Genomic DNA, 12,343 nt, shown 5'->3' with positions numbered 1-12,343 from the left:
TAAGGACCATCAACAACTGAGTTATGTGGCCCAAGCAGAACAATGGGATGGCTGCAGCTGAAAAGAAAGAAACAGTGCCTGGAGCCTACCCAGACCTAGGGGAGCTGAAAAGCACAAGGATCTAGTGCGCGGATCCAAACACGGCAGCCTGGTGTGTGTCCAACAAGGGGGAGCTCGACCAGGTCTATGTCAACTATTGTATCGTGGAGGGAGAAAGTGCAAGATTTGGTCATGACTGGATGTGAGGGAAGCGTAGAAGATTACCCTTGTGTCGTGTGAATGGGTTGTCAAAAGAATGAACGTTTTCAGCAATGGAGAACAGTAGCAATACAGAGGCAGAAATGCTGATCTTCAGTTGATAGCAAGCCATCCAAGATGGCAACTGCAGAAAGAATCACAAAGGTAAGACTGAACACAGACACAGTTCCAGCGTGAAGAAATACACTGGAGAGTCCTAGCAAAATGACAATGGCTGGACTGATGGAGCAGATGAGGTCACCCAAGATCTATGTCTAGAGGGAGCCAAGGACAGAGTCCTCTGGAACTCCCGAAGACAGTGCTAAAAATCATTGACTATGCTGCCAGAAGTCCTAATGACATACACATGGGAAAGCACAGCACCAGTGAGGACATAGTAACTCAAGCAGGGCTGTGCAGTGTGGCTGCTCACTACCAGGCTAGGCTAACCCGGGTGCCCAGACACAGATGCCCAATCACCTGAATTAAACTCTTCAGGGAAGACATACCCTGAAGGAGCCAAGGGAGGAGGAGAGAGCCAAACAAAGTACTACATAAAGTGACAACTATGAATAGTAGGGTTACCATATTTTGAGTGTCCAAAAAGAGGACACTCCATGGGGCCCCGGCCCCGCCCCAGCCCCGCCCACGCCCACGCCCCAACTCCACCCCTTCCCCAAAGTCCCCTCCCCAACTCCGCCCCCTCCCCTGCTTCCTGCGAACATTTGATTCACGGGAAGCCTGAAGCAGGTAAAGGGGGTGGGGGTGGGGGGAGGAGGCGCGGCCCAGTCTGGCCCCCCCTGGCGTCTCCAGCCTGGGTCGGCTCGGTCCCTGGGGTGCCGGCCCCAGGCCAGCCTCCGGCCGAGCACCGCCGGCCCGGCCCAGCACCGCCGGCCCGGCCCCGGCCCCCAGCCCAGCACCGCCGGTCCCCGGCCCAGCACCGCTGGCCCAGCCCCGGCCCCCGGCTCAGCACCCCCGGCTTGGCCCCGGCCCCCGGCCCAGCACCGCCGGCCTGGCCCCGGCCCCCGGCTCAGCACCCCAGCCCCCAGCCCAGCACCGCCGGCCCGGCCGCGGCCCCCGTCTCAGCACCGCCGGCCCGGCCCTGGCCCCCAGCCCAGCACCGCCGGCCCCACATGTCCCGATTTTCCCGGACATGTCCGGCTTTTGGGGATTTCCCCCCGGACGGGGATTTGAAGCCTAAAAAGCCGGACATGTCTGGGAAAATCCGGACATATGGTAACCCAATCTGTACTGGGACCTGTGCTGTTCAACATATACATTAAAGTTTGCAGACAATACAAAATACAAAGTTTGCAGAAAATACAATTCAAGATAGTTAAGTCCAAAGCAGACTGCGAGGCATTACAAAGGGATACCACAAAACGGGGTCACTGGGCAACAAAATGGCAAATTAAATTCAATGCTGACAAATGCGAAGTAATGCACATTGGAAAAAATAATCCAAGCTATACATACAAAACAAAGGGGTCTAAATTAGCTGTTGGGATCCAAGAAAGAGATCTTGGAGTCACCATAAATAGTTCTCTGAAAACTTCTGCTCAGTGGGTTCTCCTGTCACACAATGGGTTAGCGCACGGTACTTATAGAGCAGTGCTGACTAGAGACCGGCTGAGGTAGTGAATTCAATCCTCACTTAGAACACTGGTTTTAATTAACCAAATTGCTTCACCCACACATTTAAAACACAAAACAAAACAAAACCAGCAGCCAAAAAGGCTAACTGAATGTTAGGAACTACTAGGAAAGGGACAGAAAATATCATAATACCACTATATAAATCCATGGTGTGTCCACACCTTGAATACTGTGTCCAATTCTGGTCGCCTCATTTCAAAAAGGATATAATGGAAAAGGTTCAGAAAAGAGCAACAAATATGATCAAGGGGACGGAACTACTTCCATTGAGGAAAAACTAAAAAGATTAGGGCTGGTCAACCTAGAAAAGAGATGACTAAAGGGGAATGTGATAGAGGTCTATAAAATCATGAATGGAGAAGTGTTATTGACCCTTTCACACAATACAAAGCCCACCGGTCACCCGATGGAATGAACAGACAGCAGGTTTAATACTAATGAGAGGAAGTAAGTTTTCACACAAACACACATCTAACCCAGGGAGCTCATTGCCATCCAATGTTGTGATGGCCAAAAGTATAACTGGACTCAAAAAAAGAACTGGATATGTTCACGGAGGATGGGTCATTAGTGGTCTTAGCCAAGATGGTCAGGGATGCAATATCATGTTCAAGGCAACCCTAACCTCTGACTATCAGAATCCAGGAGTGGAACACTCCATAATTGCCTTGTTCTGTACATTCCCCTCTGAGGCTGAGGTATGGGCAACTGTTGGAGACATGATACTGGGCAACATAGACCATGGTCTGACTCAGTATGGCAGGTGTTATGTTTGTGTGTTTTTATAGTAGTAGTCTATTTGAGTACAAGGCAATAAAAGTGAAAAGTTGTAACGATTGTAACAATGCAGCATATGCAATGCTAAAAAGTCTTTCAAGAAAGCCTACTAGCAGAATACAAACACTTCATGAAATGATCAGAATGAAGACTCAGAACAATGCGTAGATTTTCTTTATAAATATTTATGACACCTGTTTCTGGTATCCATCTCAGGAGGTTCTATCGAACGCCACAATTTAATAATGCATGTTTTGGAAATTTTTTCTTTTTTTTTTAATAAGAAACTGCTGAGCTTTTTATACCCTTCTTATAAATGGAAGATGCTTTAAATATACCAGGTGTGAATAAAACACAAGTAAATTCATAGGTATGAAACACATTTTAAAATTTATTTGAACTTAGAAATCATTTCAAAATAAAGTTTAAATATCTCTCTTGGAAAAATATGTGTGTATGTGTGTGTGCATATATTTATATATAAAGATTTAAAATGCTATGCATTTATTTATTTATTTATTGAATTATGTAAATGATTATTTGAAACCTGATCCAACTCCCACTGAAGTCAACCTGAATCTTTCCATTTACTTCAGTGGAAGGTGGATTGGGCCCTTGATACACAAAAGAATGGTTACAAAGAGGATGAAGCTAGTTTGCTTTGGGGCTTAACAGTAAATGCTTAGGTAATACTGCCATCTCTTTCCTTCTTACTTCTGCACTGGTAAGTGTAGAGAATGGAACATAACTTTTGAAGAAATCATTCATCAACTCGCTCTGTAAATATTTATTTACATCATAGATGTTTCTTTGGAATTCAGAAGAGTTTTTAAACAACTGCTATAAATTAGATGCCAACATTCAGTGTTGTCAAAATCGCACATTAAAGGCCAGATCTTCAGAATTTAGCCTCAGTATTTTTGAGCAAATTTGTATCCACGCTTATGTGTGTCTGCAATTTCCTATCTTGGTCCCTGATTTGTGGGTGCAATATTGAGATCACAGGAATGGAAACCAAGTAAGGCTAGGCAGAAAATTGGCCTTACATCTTGAAAGGTTCATTTTTCACTATGTTCAAACACAAATACAAACCCCAAAGGAAAGATAACCTGTTCTAGAATGGACTGCAAGCAAATCAGTGTCTCTATAGGCAAGATGTTTACCTCCTCTTCAGTGACCCAGTTGACAGTTGTAGGGGTCATCTGTTTCATAGGAAGATTTAACTTAGACAGGAACACATACATATTCCTTGAGTCTGCTTCAAACTCATTTTATTCCCTGTTTAGTGTTAAAGTGTATTCTGTTAATATGCTCTCCCATTTTTTTTTTTACCAGCCATAAGGGTGAGCAACGGGGGGGAAGGGGCGGAGAGGAGTGAGCAGGGTGCAGGGTCTTGGGAGGAAAAGGAGGCATGAAGACGGGGCACGGGGAGAAGGGGCGGGGCAGGGGCAGCATGAGAGCAGGGCCTTGGGAGAAGGGGCAGTGGAGGGGCAGGGCCTCAGAGGGAAGGGGCAGCGGAGGGGTGGGGCCTCAGGGGCAAAGGCCAGTGGAGGGGTAGGGCTTCGGGGGTAAGGAGCGGCAGAGGGGTAAGGCCTTGGGGAAGGGGTGGCGGAGGGACAGGACCTCGGGGGGAAGGGGCAGCACAGGGGCGGTGCCTCAGGGGGAAGGGGCAGTACAGGGAGCCTTCTGCCACTTCTGGACACAGGGACTAGAATATTGGTTGCAGGCTGCATGGATTGGAGACAGAAAGAGAGGAGAAGGAGCTGTGAGCGTGACCCTGAGAGGAAGACAAAGCCCAGAGCTTCTTGGACACAATGCTCGCTGGAGTAGCAGACTTGGGTATTTCTGAGCAAGGAAACTGCCTGCTGTTATTTGTTTCTACCATGTTCAGGGAAACAGGATGCTGTGTACATATTTTAAAAATTAACAAGTTTACACCAAGAATATACCTGATTCATATCATAAATTTCTCATCCTAATGAAAACAACCTTGCAAAGCCCTGAATATTGGCTAACTACTCAGGCCAAAGGGGGAACAATAACAGCAACTCTCCCCCTCCCTTCCTTATCTATGTAGGAGAAATCTACCAGTAGGTGTCACCACAGAGCATATTAACACTGTCTTATGGCCATAGCTCTAAGCCAGGGGTAGGCAACCTATGGCACGTGTGCCGAAGGTGGCACACAAGCTGATTTTCAGTGGCACTCACACTGCCTGGGTCCTGGTCACTGGTTCGGGGGGCTCTGCATTTTTATTTAATTTTAAATGAAGCTTCTTAAACATTTTTAAAACCTTATTTACTTTACATACAAAAATAGTTTAGTTATATATAATAGACTTACAGAAAGAGACCTTCTAAAAACATTTAAATGTATTACTGGCACGCGAAACCTTAAATCAGAGTGAATAAATGAAGACTCGGCACACCACTTCTGAAAGGTTGCCGACCCCTGCTCTAAGCTTTTAAAATTATTCATCTGTTTAAGTAATTGGAGTGCCCATTGCCAAAGACAACAATGCACTGCACAATTCAGCAATAACAATGAACCAGACCCAGTAGTTCAGGTCAAAGAGTGGAGTTTGTGTTGCTGCTATGTGTCTGCTAAAGCTTGCCTCCTGAAGTCTTGGGAATGACATCAGGTGTGCAAGTGCGCATGTGCAATCAGGGCAAGCAAAAAAAAAAAAAAAAAGCGCTGCTCCACCGAAACAACCTCCCCCCCTGAGCGCCGCCCTGCCCCACCGAAACAACCCCCCCTCCCCCGAGAGCCGCCCTGTCCCACCGAAACAACATCCCCCCCGAGCGCCGCCCTGCCCCGCCGAAACAACCAACCCCCAAGCGCCGCCTGGCCAAAACAAAAACAAACAAAAAAAAACCTTGAGCGCCGCCCCGCCGAACCAAAAACAAACAAAAAAAACCTGCGCGCCGCCCCGCCAGCCAAAGATTGGCCGCCCCTTACAAGGTGCCACCCCAAGCACGTGCTTGGTCGGCTGGTGCCTGGAGCTGGCCCTGTGTGCAATACCATACCAGCTTTGCAATCAGGGCATGGGTCTCCCCTTACCCAGCATTCTTGTCTGTTAGCACTAGCTGTCAACTGGGAGACAGACAGAGTCCACTGGAGCATAGATGCCCTTGTCCTCTTACCCCAGAACAACTGTGGAGAAAAAGTGATCTCCTCAGCCCAGCACTTACTCACCTCCCCACAAATACATAGCAAGATTACAGGCTTGTCTTCACTGCAAGCAACCGTTAGCTCAAGTTAACTCCTCTTGTTAGCCTAGCTCGAGCGAGAGCAGCCATGCTGCAAACCAACACTCGAAATACACAGAGAGATTGGATTAGCAGCACTGAGTGGTCATAGCTACTTCCTATCACGCTCTGAGCTAATTCTCTCAGCTAACCACCTCCTCAACACGGCATCTCTGGTATGATTCATTGTGAGGTACAATATAAATCACACAGTATGTGACATGAATAATACTCCAGGAGATCTATATTATTTCCTGTTTTTCTTGCTAAAAGACAGACACTAAATATCACAGAGAGTGCCACCAGGACTGTAGCTGCTTCCACACAATGAGCAGCAAGCTCTGCACTGGTTTTGCAGTTCTAAAGCTGATTGGAATCGATTCACTCTCTCCCTCCCCAGCAGGTGTCACTCTGTTCCAGAGAAATTATACTGACTAGTTTGTAAGTATTTTAGCTAACACATTTAGAAAGCACTGACATTGTTTTATATCGTGAGTTTCCTCCTTTTTTGAATAGTAATCAAAATTTAGGACCAAATCATGGGACAGCACCATTTGGACATGTACTAGTGCTGCAAAAGTTTGGTTTTGGCCTTTATTCTGGCCAGCAACAGCCCATTGCAAAGCATCCCCTGTCTCCTTTTGACAAATTATTCCTATCCAGAATAGGAATAATCTCCCCTGACAACTTTCCTTCTGGAATTTCACAGAGACTCCTGCAGCATTAGCTTTTGATCCATTGTTTCTACCTCCCTTATTGAGAGTAGTATGTAGTTGCAGACCAGAGACCAATGGCAGCTCAGTGACTGCCATGGGAGGGGATGCAGAAGACAGCACATAGAGTGGATAAGCACTCAGCACAGGTGACCCAAATTCTGCTGGGCGAGGGTCAGGATTCTTCAGATCCTTGGGATTTGCACAGGTTTGAGGTTTTCTGACCCTGGCTATACCACCGCTAACCCCTCTCTCTCAAGGAAAGAATGCAGCATAGTTGCTGTACCATCACCAGCATGGTTATTTGACATTAAATGTATCATTTCCATGTGTTTTTGCACAGGAAGGGAGGGTATTGCTCAAACTTTAATTGGAGAAAACCAAATACACACACACACACACAAAATTTGTCCTCCAGCACAAATCACATTCTTCAAGGATACTTAGCTAAAGAAATTCATGAACATTATTTTTGCTACCTGCCACCAGACAAAGGCAACAGATTCCCAGGAATATAGAAAGAAGAATGAAAATTAAATGAAAATTGCACTTAAGTTACTGAATTACTATTTCTAGCCTTAGCTCTCCAATAGACAATTTCGTACCATTTGGCTATATTTTGCCTACAACAAGCACATCTATTAAAAGGCAGTGTTGTATGTGCTGTTAAGGTGACTAGTTCAGGATGGGGGAAGAAAACAAAGTTCCTGGGCTAGGATCTGCCCTCAGTTACATCAGTGTAAATCTAATGTACACATTGTTCTCCATGGGGATTTTCTGAGATTTACACTAGTGTAACAGAGCAGAATCTGGCCCCCATTGTTTGAAATTTTCAGGCCAACAGCTTTGGTTGACTGGCAAGTTCATTTCTAGGCCCATGACAATGGTAGCTCTTTTCTGGACTTGGCCAGAGTTTTTCCCTTTACACTAATATTCTTCCTCTTCTGCAAAGTATATGCATGCCTGTTTTGGGATTTTTCTCCCACGTTCCTCACTTTGTTCAGTTACTCATCCATCCCCTAGAACTGGAAGGGACCTTGAAAGGTCATTGAGTCAAGTCGAGTCCCCCGCCTTCACTAGCAGGACCAAGTACTGATTTTGCCCCAGATCCCTAAGTGGCCCCCTGAAGGATTGAACTCACAACCCTAGGTTTAGGAGGCCAATACTCAAACCACTGAGCTATCCCTCCCCCATCTCGTGTTGTACTTCTCTTTGACCTAGTTCTTTTTCTCTTCAGAATGTGAGTGATTTATTATTCTTTATCTTACCCTTGCATGTCTCAATTACGACCACACTGAGGGAAAACATGTCTTGTTTTAAACTCCATTCCTTTTTGGCTGTTCCAATCTGAAACTTCTATTTCACTTGTGGACATGTAAATGAATTTGCAGAGCACTTGTATAATGCTGCACCAAAGAACCAGATCTAAGCACCTTGGGGGGTGAGTTAAAATATGTACCTAGATCAGGATGTGAATTTGGCAACCTCCAACTTCATAATGGCAAGAACAAACCCACTAGGACCTGAACTCCCTCAGACTTTGGGGTGTCAAATCTAGATCCAAAATTCTGAAACTTGAGCCCATCTCTCCTTTATAAGCAGATTTAAGGACCAAGCGGCTGAGTCCCTGTGAAGGGGTCAACTCACATCTGGTGCTTCCTCATGGTTGGGCATGGCATAGCACAGAGGTGGGCAAACTATGGCCCGCAGGCCACATCTGGCCCACAGGACCGTCCTGCCCGGCCCCTGAGCTCCTGGCCTGGGAGGCTAGTCCCGGCCCCTCCCCTGCTGTTTCCCCCGCAGCCTCAGCTTGCTTGCTCCGCTGCCAGCACAATGTTCTGGGCGGCGGGGTTGTGAGCTCCTGGGGCAGCGCAGCTGCAGAGCTCGGCTTAACCCGGTGCTCTGTGCTGCATGGTGACAGCGGCGGGGCTGGCTCCAGCCGGGCGGCACGGATGTAGTGCTGCCAGCCACTGGTGTTCCAGGCAGCATGGTAAGGAGGCACGGAGCCGGGGGGTTGGATAGAGGAGGGGAGTTCAGGGGTGTGGATAGGGATCGGGGCGGTCGGTGGGGGAATGGGATTGAATGGGGGCAAGGGTCTTGGGGGGGCAGTCAGGAATGAGGGTGGTGGGGGGCAGTCAGGGGACAGGGAGAAATGGTGGTTGGATGGGGCAGGGGTCCCCGGGGGGCCGTCAGGAATGAGAGGAGGGGTTGGATAGGGTGGCGGGGATCCGGGGGCGGTCAGGGCACAGGGGTGTGTGGATGGGGCAGGGGTCCCAGCGGGGCCGTTAGGGAACGGGGGGGTGGATGGGGCAGAAGTCCCGGGGGGGACAGATAGGAGCTGGGGGCTGGGACACAACCCCCTCCCCTAACCGGCCCTCTATACAATTTACGAAACGGCCCTCAGAACAAAAAGTTTGCCCACCCCTGGCATAGCAGCTCTCCTTCCACTGGGGTCTCCTGCTGGGGGCTGCTCCACCTCTGCGGAGGCCTGCTTCTTACTTGTGAGTTGGGCCTCTGGCCAGATCATTTCCAAGTCTGTACCCTTCCAGAGTAGTCTGTTAACAAAAAAACAAGGGAAATTAGAACAAACTGAGTTAGTAAGAGAGAGAGGGAAATGCCTCCGTCTCAGGGGGTATCAGGGTCTGGTCTAGGGTGACCAGACATCCCAATAAAATCGGGACTGTCCCAATATTTAGTTGTTTGCCCCATGTCCCGACAGATGTACGTTCGGGACGCCATTTGCAGGGCCAGCTCCAGGCACCAGGGTAGCAAGCTGGTGCCTGGGGCAGCCAATGAAGGGGGGGCGGCATGTCCGGCTGTTCGGCGTCAATTCGGCAGCGGGGCCGTCACTCCCACTAAGAGCAAAGGACCTGCCGCCGAATTGCTGCCATAGAATGAAGCGGCAGTAGAGCTGCCGCCGCTTGCGATCATGGCTTTTTTTTTTTTTTTTTGCTGCTTGGGGCGGCAAAAACACTAGAGCCGGCTCTGGCCATTTGTCCCGATATTTTGGCTTGAGACTGGGGCACTGCATGCTACTCACGCCCCCAAGTAAGTCCCACTCCCACAGCTTCCAGCCAATGGCAGCTGGAGCCAGTGCTTGTGGCAGGCGCAGCACATACAGTGGAGACCCCGCTGGCCGCTGCTGACCCTAGGAGCCAGAGGAACCTGCCAGGTGCTTCCCAGTTGGTGGGAACCGTCCCCCAGGTAAGCGGCAGGGCTGCAGCTGGGGCCCTGCGCCCGTGGCGGGGCTGCAAGCAGGAGCCGGGGCTGTGTGCTTGTGGTGGGGGCCGGGGCCATGCACCCCCAACCCATGGCTTTCAGCAGGGCTGGAGCGGGGTCCATGAGCCCCCGACCTGCGGCGGGAGCAGGGGCTGTGCACCCCTGATCTGTAGCAGGGCTGTGGCTGGAGCCAGGGCCATGCACTCCCAACCTGTGGTGGAGCTGTTCCCGGAACCGGGGCCATGTGCCCCCAGCCCGCAGCTTCCTCAGGCTGTGTATCCTCCTTCCCCCATGGCTCCAGTGGGGTGGGGGCTGTGAGCCTGTGGCTGACCCCCCCCCCATGTGTCCCAATATTTTATTCTTGTCATCTGGTCACCCTAGTCTGATCCTGAGGAAAGAGAGGGAGCGGCCCTCAGGCAGTGGTTGTCGGGGAAGCTCCTGACATCAGTTAGCGCTTTCCTCAGGAGCTGAGGGCTGTAGGTCTGTTCTTTTCCCTGGTCCGCCAACAAGCCACCTGCCCTGTTCCACTTTTAAGCTCCTCCTCCAGCCTTTGAATGCTTGCAGGTGGCTGAGCCCAGAGCAGCCTCTTAACCCCTTGTTGTCCAGTGTGGGATAGATTATATACCCCATCACAGTCCCCAAATCAGTCATATTACTTTCTAGAGTGATTACGTCCATTGTGATTCACTTTCCACCTGCAATGCTGCACCATCCTCTAACCTACTCCAAGCAAACTATATGTAATCTTATTTTGTATGGTGAAATATAAATGCCATCCTTCTAAACTTTCATTAATGGGGAGTGAAAATAAACTTCTTTAGCTTCATTTGTATTTGAACCCATCAGTGATCACAGAGACTTCCTCTCAGATTTACCTGCTCCCATTCAGAACAGAATGAGCATATCATTGCAACACTGGGGGCCAGATTCTGCCAGCCTTGCTTGGGCTGAGCCATGCCTTTTTCTGTGTGTAGTCCCATGGGAGACAATGTGACTACTTGTGGGTACGGAAGAGTGGCAGAATCTGGCTACATCAATAAGCAACAAGAGGGTGTGCATTAATAGCTGTTGGTGCATTCCCTCTCATGCCTTCAGCCACCCATGACATGCACCAATAATAAGCGCCTGTGTAGCTTATTGCTACTTGCGCAGAGCTCTTTGGTTTTAAATGTAAAAGTTTAAAAACAATTTCAGACCATGTATCCTTCCACTATGAAGTGTAGTTCATATAGAAGTATGAGATAAAATAGCAAAAGAGAAAGGGTATAATAACCCTCTCACTACAATTCTCGTTATGTTAATTGTAAAATTGATCGAATTAATTTTTCTCCTTTTAGTTTCTCTGGATTAGTGGGACCTCTTCCCCCTCTTTTTATATCTCCATGAGCCTGGCTGCCTTTTCAGTAGTGCTTTGAGGCCTAACAGCCCATTTTTCAACTAACATTTCCTATTGGAAACATAGGGTATTGAAAATATGAATTATTCCCAATTTAAGCAAGTATATAACCTTACTCACATGAGTAGTCCCACTGAAGTCAATGCACTCTGGCTATTCTGGGTTGATGTAATAGCCTATCAAGGACTGCTAAAAGCAAGGGCACATTACAGCAGCCCTGTGGCTGCCCTGAATTATGCCAAGAACTGAGCAGACCCCTAACACTGTCTAGAATTAAAGAACAAAGCTAACCCAGGAATGAAGCTCTACTGAATCTGGTCCCAGGGATGAAGTGGTTTCATAACATGGTTTTTGTTAAGAATTCCATGTCAAGAGCTGCATAGAAGTAATTTGCAGTACACAATGACAAGCTTTATTGATCTACAGAAAGCAGGAACTATGCTACTTATTCTTCAGTGCCATCTACTGGCACCTTACTTGTTAACTATTTACATTTATATAGGCATATCATTTATAGAGCACACCTGTAATAGTTTTTATTCTGTGTGTGGTTCTGTCTATGCATGCAAGACCAAACTTATAACATGACCAGGGCAATATTGTGTAATAGAATAATGTGCCTTGACATGACACTACTGGTACAGACAGACCCAACATTAAAAATCTGAATTGAGAGCCTTAAACCAATCTGGGTTTCTACATTAATTTTTTTTTTAATACAACTTGGATGCTTCTGCTGGGAACTGGTGGTTTTCCTTCTGAAGAGCTGATGTTGTCTCTCCTCTGGGTATACTTCAAAGAGAAACCAGCACTTCTCCTCCTAGCACAAGGTGAGAAGGGGCTTGGACACTTAAGTATAGCTACTCAGGAAATCCAAATTGATTTAAGACTCAGGTTTTAACTTAAAAGGCCAACCTTTGGGTTGGGAAAGATTGGGGGAAGGATAAGATTGGTAAGGGAGGGTTAAACACTGTAATGTTTTAGCACAGAAAAATCCCTATTGCACCCCAAAAATAAGAATTAAAAGAAAAAAATTCTCTCCTTTTCCTTTGTTTTAAAACCTATTGCATATAAAAAAAGGTAAAGATTTACTAAAA

Source organism: Chrysemys picta, chromosome 2 (assembly GCF_011386835.1).
Source record: "Chrysemys picta bellii isolate R12L10 chromosome 2, ASM1138683v2, whole genome shotgun sequence".
Lineage (NCBI taxonomy): Eukaryota > Metazoa > Chordata > Testudines > Emydidae > Chrysemys > Chrysemys picta.
The sequence above is the reverse complement of the archived record's forward strand: the minus strand, read 5'-3'. Positions refer to the sequence as shown.